The sequence below is a fragment of the Marmota flaviventris genome, chromosome 1 (assembly GCF_047511675.1).
Source record: "Marmota flaviventris isolate mMarFla1 chromosome 1, mMarFla1.hap1, whole genome shotgun sequence".
In the NCBI taxonomy this organism is placed as follows: Eukaryota; Metazoa; Chordata; class Mammalia; order Rodentia; family Sciuridae; genus Marmota; species Marmota flaviventris.
In genome coordinates, this window is record NC_092498.1 from 68,733,208 (window position 1) to 68,745,754 (window position 12,547).

Genomic DNA, 12,547 nt, shown 5'->3' on the forward strand with positions numbered 1-12,547 from the left:
CCTCTCTGTGTATGGACATGCCCACATACACTCACATGCTTGCCTCCTTCCTGGGGTCTCAGGGAATGAGCCATCCTTCTGATTTTCCAAAATGAGTAACTCTGCCAACCAGATCTCATCCTCTCCTCACTCATTCCATTAGTTATTCTGCCTCTTTCTTCCTTCTATAATGCCTCTCTTATCTGCCTTTCCCCCTCAACAAATAAATGATTAATGATACTCCAATTATTTTTTAAAAAGTCCCCACTGATGCTCTGTTAGTTATTCATCATTTGCTCTCCATATCCATTCTCCACTCTTGTTTACTCCAAATTAGGCCTGGAGGGGCTAACCTCCCTGGACCATATCACTTGGGCTCCCCTGCCATGTGGATTCAGGTCCTGCTCTTCCAAAGGGAGGCACAAGAAGGAGTAGAGGGAGGGAGGCATTTATATTCCTCTCCTTTCCATGGCCGCCAAGCTTTTAGAATGCCATTTTCTCCCCTTTCCCCTTCAGGGCTACCAGTGCTAACAGCTTTCAGATCTGTTCCTGCTGGTTATTTCCTAGTGCTTCCGGTATGGGATTCCTTAAATTGGCCCACATCTCCATAAGGAGTCTTTATTAAATTCTAGTGAGGCTTTTTTTTTTTTTTTTTTGTGTGTGTGTGTGTGTGTGTGTGTGTGTGAGCTGTGCAGGACTCTAACTAATACGCCTTCCATACCTCTCCAACTTCTCTTCATTTCTTCCTAGCCATGCTTCCTGAAAAAGTAGTGTCTCATTATTGTCCCTCATTTATACCTTAAGTCACTAAGATCTGACTTCTGCCTCTTTGTGACTCCACAAAACTGATCTCTCATGCCATACAAGCAATGTGTCATCAAGGCCATTGATAAGCTCTGTCTTCCAGCTGTACCTCCCACCATGTGCTCCAACTGTAATGCATGACCCTGGCTGTCTTGAGACTTTTACATGATTCCCGCTACCTGGAAAGTCCTCCTATACTCCAGACACCTAATGAGTTTTATAGGAGTCATTGTTCAAATCTCAACTCAGGAAACATCCTCTGGGAAGTATTTTCTTATCTCCCATCCTCTATCTATAATCCAGAATTAATTACTCCTTTTTTGTACCCCAGCTCCTATATACGCTCATACTCATCACATAGTATCATTGTGATTTACAGTGCAATCCCACCAAGAGATTCTTTCAGAGCAAAATGAGACCCATTTTCCCAGAAAATAGATCTGGAGGCAAGAACTTTTGAGATAACAGACTATAGATAAATCCAATTCCAAGGAAGCAAGAGGGAGGCAGGACAAAGAGAGTACACCTAAGAGTGTGTGTGTGTCAACAGCTGGACACAGTTTCCTTACAAACTCTGCTTAGATTTGTAGATTGCCTTCATAGAGGCAGTCTGAAGCAACTGAGTCTCCAAATGGCCATTCCAAAATGTTTTTAAAAAAAAGGAAGACTATCCACTAACTCCCTTCTCACCTTGGTCAAAGTTTGGCCACACAGGATTTTCAACCTAAATAACAGAGAGAGATTCTCCAAAGAATAATTATATTTACTTGGGAAGAGTAGAACACAGCTATAGGAATATGCATGCCATAGTAAACTATGAGCATATTCAAGGAGACTGAGGCAAGGGGAAGTTTTTAAGGGGAAAAATACAGACGCTTAGAAACAATATCCTTGGCCATGAAAGATACAAGAGGAAGATACAAGTCCAAGATTAAACACACAGTTGTTGGGCATTACCCAACATCCTCATCATTGTATTTTTTGTGAAAAGTTGTGGTGGCCTCTGTGAAAGACTGTAGTTCTGGTCAATTTATTTGTGAATAGTTCCTGTAATAAGGGACACACACATGAGATTCCCCTCCTTCAAAACATTTCAAGTTTTTTTCCATATTATTTATTTATTTATTTGGTCACTGTTGTGATACAAGCAATGCCATTTTGGCTCTTACAACTTTCACAGGATGTCAACTCCTCAGAGCTTCCAAGTGGCATATATGTGAGTGCTAAAGAGGCCCCACCAAGTTTCAATAGCAAAAGGGAAATCGTAGGGCAAGAAGTCATGGCATGGGAGTGAAGAAAGGTGCCATTGGGTTCTTCCTTCAGGCAACATGAAGGACTGTGCCTGCGGCCCCCAACCCATAACTCCAGCAAGCAGCTGAACCAGACATTAAGACAAGAGCAGATCTGGGATGATGTATAAACTGTGGCTCAGGAATGAAGAACAGCTCTGAAAATCACAACAGGTCCTTGGTAAGTATCTATTGACTAACTTATTAGAAGAGGAGAATGTATACCTTTGCTTAACTAATAAATCTCAATTAAGAAGTCTAAGTCTCTCAGTGGGTAGGTCCATTATAGCATTAGGATCTTAAATTGCAATTAATTTGGGGGTTTGTAAACTTTTGTAATTCAGAAATTAGAAGGAAAGAATCAAAAGTACTGCAAACAAGTTCAACTTTATAGAGACAAGCCTAATACCCACAGCTAAATGTTTTCTTTATCCATCAGTGTTTCTCAATGATCTGGATGGAATAGTCTTCAATATATGATTGTCTCCACCCAGATCAGATTAAGCTTATAGTTAACAAATAAGGGACAGGGAAAGAGATCTATCTCCCCTCCTCCTCCCTCTTGAACTAGTCTAACCCTAATTATGTCCCCAAGCCCCACCTCCAAATGTGCTCACACTCGGGGTCAGAGGATGGACACATGCATTTGCAGGGAAGCAAATATCTAGTCCATAAAAGTGCTGATATTTGATTTTAGAAGGAAGAGATTCTTAAAGATATAAAGATCCTTCTGGAAATTGCAGAGGAAACTCTACTATTTCTGTTATATTATCTTTCGATCAAGAGACAGAATTGTGCTGTGATGAAAGAAAACATAGGTCTCTGAAACTAGATTTGGTTTGCTTCCTGGACATTTGCTGAACTATTTTTTTTCTTGTAGAGTGCAGTTAATAATATATTTCTTGCAGGATTATTGTGAAAATTAAGTGAATCATCACATATATGAAGGTACTTAGGACAGTACCCAGATCAGATTAACTGCTATGCAAGAATGGCCACCACTATTACTAGAAAACTGTGTAACACTTTTTGCTACAAAAGTTTAAAAATTTCACTATAGTTTTCAAAGAGCATGTCTGTGTCAAAATGACAATAAAATTTTGTTATCACATTTACATTTTGTGTGTGTGTGTCTCCCTTCCTCCAAAGAATCCAAATAGCCAAGGGAAAGGATAATGACATCTCTTTAAAAATCTTATAAACCTATCATGGAACCTTAAACTGAACATAACTGATTCACAGCACATGTTTTTTTTTGCATGAAAAAATGAGCCAAAATATATCCCACTCATCCAAAAATAAATTTCTTCCTGAAGTTTAAACAAAAAGTAAGTTTATTTTTTTATGCATGCAAGCAACTTAAGTAGAAAATGAGCCATCCTAACTCAGAGTGTGACAAAACCATGAATAACTACAAATAAAAATTGCAAAGACCCCTTATATATAATGAAATATCCTCATGTTATTAAACTAAAATGAACACATGAAGCTAAGCAATCACCTATTTTTGTGAGCTTCATAATTAGCAAGCTACCAGATTGTAGTTATTTTTTTAAAGATTCAATTTTAATCAAGGTTGACTTTATTTCCCTTTTAAATTATGTAGGCTATATCTTCTGGGCTCCAAATATCTTTCTGTTTAGCTATAAAGAATGGAGTAAAATATACACAAGCAAAAATGTGTGTTTTAAAATATTTTTTAGTTGTAGATGGACACAATACCTTTTATTTATTTATTTATTTTTATGTGATGTTGAGGATTGAACCTAGTGCCTTAGATATGTCAGACGAGTGCACTGCCATTGAGCCATAACCCCAGCCCACAAAATATGCACTTATTTAGAGACAAGATTCTTGCACACTGGCTTTTGGCTACCTGGGCTCCCAGCAAAGGAAAGCCTGAGGCAGGCTAGCCAACTGTGAGTGAGCAATGTTGGGAGGAGGGCGGTGTCTATGGATTGGCAGTGCATTTCAAAGACTTCTGAAGAATTATATATACAAGCAAGCATACCAAGAATAGAGACTGCCTTTTTAAAAGTTGTATTTCCACATACTTTTACCCCTTATATCTTGAGAAAACTTCCACACCACTGCCAGTGAGACTTAATAGAAATGATCTTGCAATTTTTAGTTCCTTAGAAACAACTGAAAAGAAACTCATGAACCAGAACTGATTTTAATTTTTAGCTACACTTTTCCTCCCAATGGCAGATCTGACCACCATTTCTTTTTTTCATTTTTTTTTTACTTTGGTTCTTTTTAGTTATACATAACATTAGAATTCATTTTGATATAATTATAAAAACATTACATATAATTTGTTTGAATTCAGTCCCCACTTCTTCCCCTTTGTCTCCCCTCCTCCTTACCTCTGTTCCTTTCCCTCTACTCTACTGATCTTTCTGCTATTTATAGTTATTTTTTTTAATCAGTGTCTTGTGGACACACACGATGGTAAGATTCGCTGTGGCATATTGATATATGTACATAGAAAATTAGATCAGATTCATTACATGGTCTTTCCCTATCCCATTTTCCTCCCTTCCCTTAACTCCCCTTTTTCTACCCCAGGGATCTTTCTTCTATTTTTTTTTTTTTAATCCCCAGCACTCTGAAATGTGGATTAGGTTTCACATATCAGAGAAATCATTCGACCTTGGACTTTTTGGGACTGTCTTATTTCACTGAGCATTCGTTTACCAGCAAATGCCATAGGTGGAATGTGATAGACATCATCATCCAAAATACATGTATGAAAACACGAATTGGTGTCAACATACTTTATATACAACCAGAGAGATGAAAAATTGTCCTTTATATGTGTAATAAGAATTGCAATGCATTTTGCTGTCATTTATTTAAAAAAATATCGATTTAAAAAATGCCATAATGTCATTCTTCTTTATGGCTAAGTAATATACCTGTGTATATATACCACAATTTCTTTATCCATTCATCTGTTGAAGGGCACCTAGGTTGGTTCCATAGCTTGGCTATTGTTTATTGTGCTGCTATAAACACTGATGTGACTACATCATTTTAGTATGCTGATTTTAAATCTTTTAGCTATATACCGAGGAGTGGGATAACTGGGTTATATGGTTCCATTCCTAGTTTTTTGAGGAATCACCATCCTTCTTCCAGAGCGATTGTACTAATTTGTAGTCCCACTAACAATGTATGAACATATTTTTCCCCACATCCTTGCCAACATTTATTCTTATTTGAATTCTTGATAATTGTCACTCTTATTGGAGTGATAGAAATATTAATATAGTTTTAATTTGTATTTCCATGATTGGTAAAGATGTTGAACATGATTTTTCAAATGTTTGTTGACCATTTGTATTTCTTCTTTTGAAAAGTTTCTGTTCAGTTCTTTTGCCCATTTGTTGATTGGGTTATTTTGTTTGGGTTGGTTTTTGGTTTTGTTTTATTTTGATTTTGGTGTTAAGTTTCTGAATTCTTTATATATCCTAAATATTAATGCTCTATCTGAGGTGCAGATGGAAAAGATTTTTTTCAAATTCTATAGGCTCTCTCCTCATACTCTTGTTTCCTTTGCTGTGAAGAAGCTTTTTGATTTGATGCCATCCCACTTATTAATTTTTTATTTTACTTACTGCACTGTAGGAGTCTTGTCTTCACTTTTTTTGTTAAATTGATTCTCAAGTTGTTTTTTTCAGTTTGTCAATTCTGAATGGGAAAGTTTTTCTAATTTCTTTCTCAGCAGATTCATCATTGGAATATAGGAAGGCTACTGATTTATGAATATTGCTCTTGTGTCCTGCTACTTTGCTGAATTTATTTATGAGCTCTAGAATTCTGGTAGAGTTTTTCTGGGTCTTCTATATATAGGATTGTGTCGTCAGCAAACAGATAATTTGAGCTCTTCTTTTCCTATTTGTATCCATTTAATTTCCTTCTCTTGCCTGATTGCTGGCTAGAGTTTCAAGGACTATGTTGAAAAAAAGTGGTAAAAGTGGACATCCTTGTCTTTTTCGTGTTTTTAAAGGAAATGCTTTCAGCTTGTCTCCATTTAGTATAATGTTGACCTTGGGTTTGTTGTATACAGCCTCTACAATGTTGAAGTAAGTTCCTTCTATCCCTAGTTTTCTAGAGTTTTAAACATGAAAGAATGCTGTACTTTGTCAAATGCTTTTTCTGCATCTATTGAGATGATCACGTGATTTTTGTCCTTAAGTCTGTTTATGTGATGAATTACATTTATTGATTTCTGTATGTTGAAACAACCTTGCAACCCTGGGATGAACCCCACTTGATCATGGTGCACTATCTTTTAATGTGTTTTTGTATGTAGTTTGCCAATATTTTATTAGGAATTTTTGCATCTTTGTTCATCAACAATATTGGTCTACAGATTTTTTTCTATGTGTCTTTATCCACTTTGGGTATCAGGTGACACTGGCTTCTTAGAATGAGTTTGTCAGTGTTCCCTCCTTTTCTACTTCATGGAATAATTTCAGGAAGATTGGTGTTAGTTCTTCTTTAAAGCTGACCGCCATTTCTGATGCTCTCTACATGTGGCTTGCTTCTCTGCTTCAAGTTTCAAGTGGGATGCCCATGTTGAGTTCCATTCTTTAAACCAAGATTTCAAGGAGCAAAAAATTAACAAATAATAAAATATAGATGGTCCCCAATTATGATATTTCATCCTGCAAATTTTTGATTTCTCAATGGTACAAAACTGAAATGTTATCAGTAGAAACTGTACTTCAAATTTTGAGTTTTGATCTCTTCCCAGGATAGTGATCTAAAGTATGACACTCTCACTATACTAGGCAGCAGCAAGCCACAACTCCCAGTTGGCCCTGTGACTATGAGGGAAAGCAATCCACACTCCGTTCACTATGTTCCTGAGCTGGGATGTTCAGTAATCTGTGGAATATGGAATGCACCTTCAACATAAAGGCTTTTAATTGTATTGGGTTTATTGGGACATATGGCCATCATAAATTGAGGAGCATCAGTATAAAGAAAATGATGTATTATTAGTGTGAAGCAAGATTATAAGCCCTCAAAATTCAAAATTGGACATGTTCCTATTCAACTTTGGGTAAAAATAAAGAAGAAACTTGAGGTCAAAAAGCAATTTAAGAATTGCTACATGAAGAAATCATCTTATAAATCTTTGTTCCTCAAGATTTCAAAGTTGTGAGCTAGCTTTTACTCTCCTCCAAGATAAAAAGCAGGTCAGAGGTTCCTTGTTTTCTGAGGACCACTAGGCACACCAAGCCAACAGCAAAGAGAACAGCTAAGTGGGCCAACAGCCTTTCTTCAGTTTAAACCTTAATAGTCTGTGGCCTCATCATAAAATAATTTTTTCATCCGTGTTCCCAAAGAAGCAGCAATAAGCTCTCCCATGCTATTTGGCTTAATCTCCCTGGAATAGGCAGTTCAACTGCAAAGCTTTTATGGCCATAACACTTGAAAAATATGTCAAAGGAAATTTTCTTTCATCTAGAGGATGTGTTTGTCATGAAAAGGCTGAATTAATTCATCTGAACTGTAAATAAACTCACCAGCACTTTATTTTTGTGTTCTTTAATCTATCCCTCAACGTAATCATATAGATTTACCTCAAATATATCATATTTAGATTGATTGCATATAGAAGAAAGCAATGAGCCCCACAAGTAAGATAGAGATAATATCTATAAGAGTCCCAAGACTAGTCAAAAGCCAGCGTATAGATGGCACACAGGAAACACTGTTTCAAGGGACTGATTATTGGGTGAATACTGGATGATTCACTCTATAATTGAAGGAACAAGAGTACCCATGCTATTAAAATTACCATGCTACTGAATAGCTAGCTGGTCAGTGACAGAATCCAGGCAAATGAGTTGGGTGCAGTGGCACATGCCTGTAATCCCAGAACGATCACAAGTTCAAAGTCATTTTAACAATTTAATGAGGCCCTAAGCAACTTAGCAAGATCCTGTCTCAAAATTAAAAAAATAAATAAATAAAAAGGGCTGGGGATGTGGCTCAGTGATTAAGTGCCCCTAGGTTCAATCCCTAGCAACAAACAAACAAACACACACTAGGCAAATGTTCCAAGATGTCTTGTGCACAAGCCTGATTTTTGCCTTGAGATTACTTAAAATTTATTTTTTAAATGATAACTTAAATCGTATGTATGTATTATGTATAGCATGTTGTTTTGAATGTGAGTACACAATGTGGAATGCTTAAATCTTGTTAATTAATCAAGACTCATGCTTTATCTTGTGCACCCCACTGCCTATCTTTCCAGGAAAACAGATTCTCACCTCCAGATTTCCTCATTTGAAGTCATATAATCATCATACGTAATCTGTGATAAGAATTTATAGTCTTCTACTTTGAAAACATCAGGATTTTCCTGGTTATAAAATTCATTACTGAGTTATTAATAATTGGGAAAATTTGCCCCATTATCTACTATTTCAGAGTTCGTTCTCTTAGGTAAAAGCAAGGAAGGAAAAGCAGTCCACAGCTGGCTTGGATGCTCCATGAAACCCTGAGGCTCCTCCTGTCTTCTTGCTTCCTGCTTCTTGGCTTCCATCCTCCAGGTCACCTCATGATCTAAGACAGCTACTGAAGTTCCAGCCATTCCATTTATATTACAATCAGCCAGACAATAAGAACTGAAGAGAAACAGGAGAGAACATGTGCCCTCTCCTTTTTAAAGAACCTTCCTGAAAATCTCACCTGACACATCTATTTATATCTCATTTGCACAAACTTAGTTAAAGGCCACAAGCTATAACGCCTAGGAAAGAGTCTTCTAAATCGGCACAATGCCCAGGTTTCTAAAACTAAGAATGAATGGGATAATAGATATCAAAAGGAAACTACCTAATATGCTCTTTCCAATGTATAAATAAAAATAGTGTCAATGATGGAAAAGGAAATAAACTCCTACTACAACAGGAAGCTGACTCAAAAACAAAAAAGAAAAACAACAAAAACCACATGAAGACATGAGCTTGTAAATTTTAGTTCCTAATAAATAAATTTCTGAAACCAAGTATTTCTAGGTATAACACAATCTTTGGCAGGATCAAATCCTAATAAAATGGATGAGAGTTACCATAATCTTATACTAAAGAAATTAGACCCACATTATTTTCTAACCTACATTCACATGAAAAACTAGCAAAAAATAATTTTGACTTAGCACTAACCTGTTCTTTGTTTTTCCCAGCAATAACCTGCTCTTTGTCTTTCCCAGCACATGAAAAGATGAATTTGCTCCTATTTACATTACTATGGAAACAGAACTATATTGTTCAAAACAGTAGTTTATCTAATGTCTTCTCTGATATTATGAAACAAAATAAGGTCAGATTTTGGAAATCCTATATTTATTTAGAACAGAACCTGAAATCTTATTTGCTTTGATATTTTTTAAAATGGACATAATACCTTCATTTTATTTATTCTTATATGGTGCTGAGTATCAAACCCAGTATGTCATACATTTGAGACAAGTATTCTACCTCTGAGCCACAACCGAAGCCCAGAACCTGCAATCTTTTCATTAAAGAATATCATGATCATAATGTCATGAGACATAATCTATCTCATCTTAAAAATACTACAACTGTAAAAACTACTGAGAGCTTAAACAAAAATCTTACAAAATGAAGTGACTAGAACCCAGAGTTCACTTACCCATCAGGTGGTAATCCTACACTATGCAATAAGTATTAGGAATATAACAGATGAGACATGGCCCTGCCCCATAGGCAAATGGCAGAATTAGAGATGAATTATTTCAATAAAATATCATAACTACCGAATGTTGATATTAAAAAGAGGGAAGAAAATCAACCTTGTTTATTAAAAATGAGCAGAATCTTACAAGTATTGGGGGTAGAAATTGTTGCTGCTGAAGAAAAAAAATCTCTCATTTTAACAAATATATTTTATATGAAATTAGAATTATACTGTTATCATTTTTTTCTACCAAAACCAATCATAAATTTAAGATTATAATACAATTTAAACTACTTTTCTATAATTCCAAGTTCTCCAAAATCTAACCCTCAAAGCTCTCTCAAAATCCAACTTTTACAAAATCCCATTTTCTTATTACTTACCTTATTATTAACTGTCAAACACACCATGTTCCCATCTGCACTCTCTATTATAAACACATTTCTCCTACTCACCACATACATACAGGCACTGTATTAATCAACTTTCCATTACCATAACAAATACCTGAGATAATCACCCTAAAAAGAGAAAGGGTTACTTTAGTTCACAATTTTGGAGGCTCCATTCCAGGACTGGTTAGCCTCTTTGTTTTGGGCCTCATGGCAGAGTAAAATTGTTTACCTCATGCTTAGGAAGCAAAAGAACAGAAGAAAAAGGGACTGGGATCCCATTATTGTCTTCAAGGATAGAGCCCCAATGACCTAAGGATTTTCCACCAGGCCCCACCACCTTCTGACAGTACCATCCCAGATACCAAACCTTTAACAAGTGGGCCTTCAGAAGACATTCAAGATACAATTATAACATCCATACAAACATACCATTTATCTAAATTATTTTGTTCTTAACAATATTTCTCCTCAGTACTTCTCCTCAATGGAATCTACTGCAAGTTCAAATTTCTCCTTGACCTCTTTGAGCTTTTTTGCCTATACCACTGATGTGACTCCTCAGATTGCCTTTCTCATTACAACTTGTATGTTCAGGCCTAATTTTAATCTCTATAGGGGCTAGAAGTTTCATATCTCTTTTTATCATCTGAGCCCAATAGCAAAGATGTTCAATGAATATGAGTAATTTGGGTAATTACCAGCCATATCCCTTTACTCTGTACTCAAAGGAAAGAGCACAAGAATAACCCTAGAAATGAGACACCTACATGGGAATGAGGAGACCATATTAGACTTCCTTTTCTTCCAAACACACAGAGAATTGCAAAGAAAGGCTCTGACATTTGATTGAATCAAGAGGTATAACAATGATAAATAAAAGTCATTTATGATGTTTTTAAATTTCAAACAAGAGCTGTCAGATTAGTATAAGATACTCATCAATAATTTTAGATGCTTCAATGATGTGGCAAAAACGTGAACAAATTGCATATGTCTGAGGAACAGCCCCATGAACAATATGCTTTTTTAAGAACTAAGTTGATTAAACAACCTTTGTCCATAGTCTAAAGTATGACATAAGTTTTCTTTTAGGGTCTCCTAACACTATAATAAGAAAAACATTCCTAAGGAATTTCCTCAATTTCAGAGAGAGAGAGAGAGAAAGAGAGAAAAGAAAAGGAAAAAAAAAAACAAAAAACAGGGCTATACTCCATGCCTCATTCACTCATTCATTCAATATGTTCAGCATCATTGTATCTTGGGCTACAAGTAACAAAAAATTCCTACTCAAACTAGTTTTAAAAAGAAATCGAATTTTGTCTTACAACATGAAGTCACCAAGGCAGAAGCTTTTTCAAAGTTCACTGATTCAATCATTGAAGGATGTCCTCAAGATGTCTACCTATTTTTCCAGCAAGGCTGGCTTCATACTTAAATTGGCAATGCGGTGGTTGTAGTAGCTCCAAATGTCACCTCCAGGCAAGACAGTATGCAGAGAGAGAATAAATTATCATTTCTTTCCATTTTCCTTTATGACCAGGGAAACCTCACCTCACTTTTACTATTTATGAAAAAGCCCTTAGTAGGTACTAATAAAGGAAACACTTATCATGTGATAGGCATCTCAGGAAGCAAACAACTAGACCCAGTCCTTGGGAGCTAAACAAATTAAACCACAAAAACATAAGGGTGAACAAATATCTATGATTAATATAAGGTATATAACATGCACGTACATATTTAACAAAAACATGCTTCTCCTTTATAAACATACCATGGTATGTGAGGACATAAAACAAATATGAACCAAGACCTCCCTTTTGATATCAATCATTATACAGAAAATTCTGATTTCATCAAGAAGGTGTTCTGGTTAACGAATGATAATATCAAAACACTCAAATGTGTTTACTTTATCACAGAATTTGTAGAATGTATTTTAACATCCATTAGTTCATAGTGATCTTTACTGCAAAGCTAAAAAAATAATAATTATCTCTATTTCTACAAAGTTGAGGCTCAGAGAACATAAACAGTTTGGCTTAATGTTTGATGTTTAGAGAGTGGTGAGCTAGAATTCACATCCAGGGTTTTCTACCTCTGAGTCTAGTGCAGAGTTTTTCCATAGTTGATTCTGACATTTGGGGATGGAAAATGGGTGTAGCAGGGAGCTGCTTCATGCACTGCAGGAGGTTTAATAGAATCCCTGACCTCTACCCACCAGTAGCTGCTCAAATCACCACCTAATCATAACAATGGAAAATGTCTTCAGAAATTGCCAATTGTTCTCTGGGGGAGAAACTCACACCCCTTCCAGCTCAGGACCACTCATCTAGTCTACTTTCAGGGTTC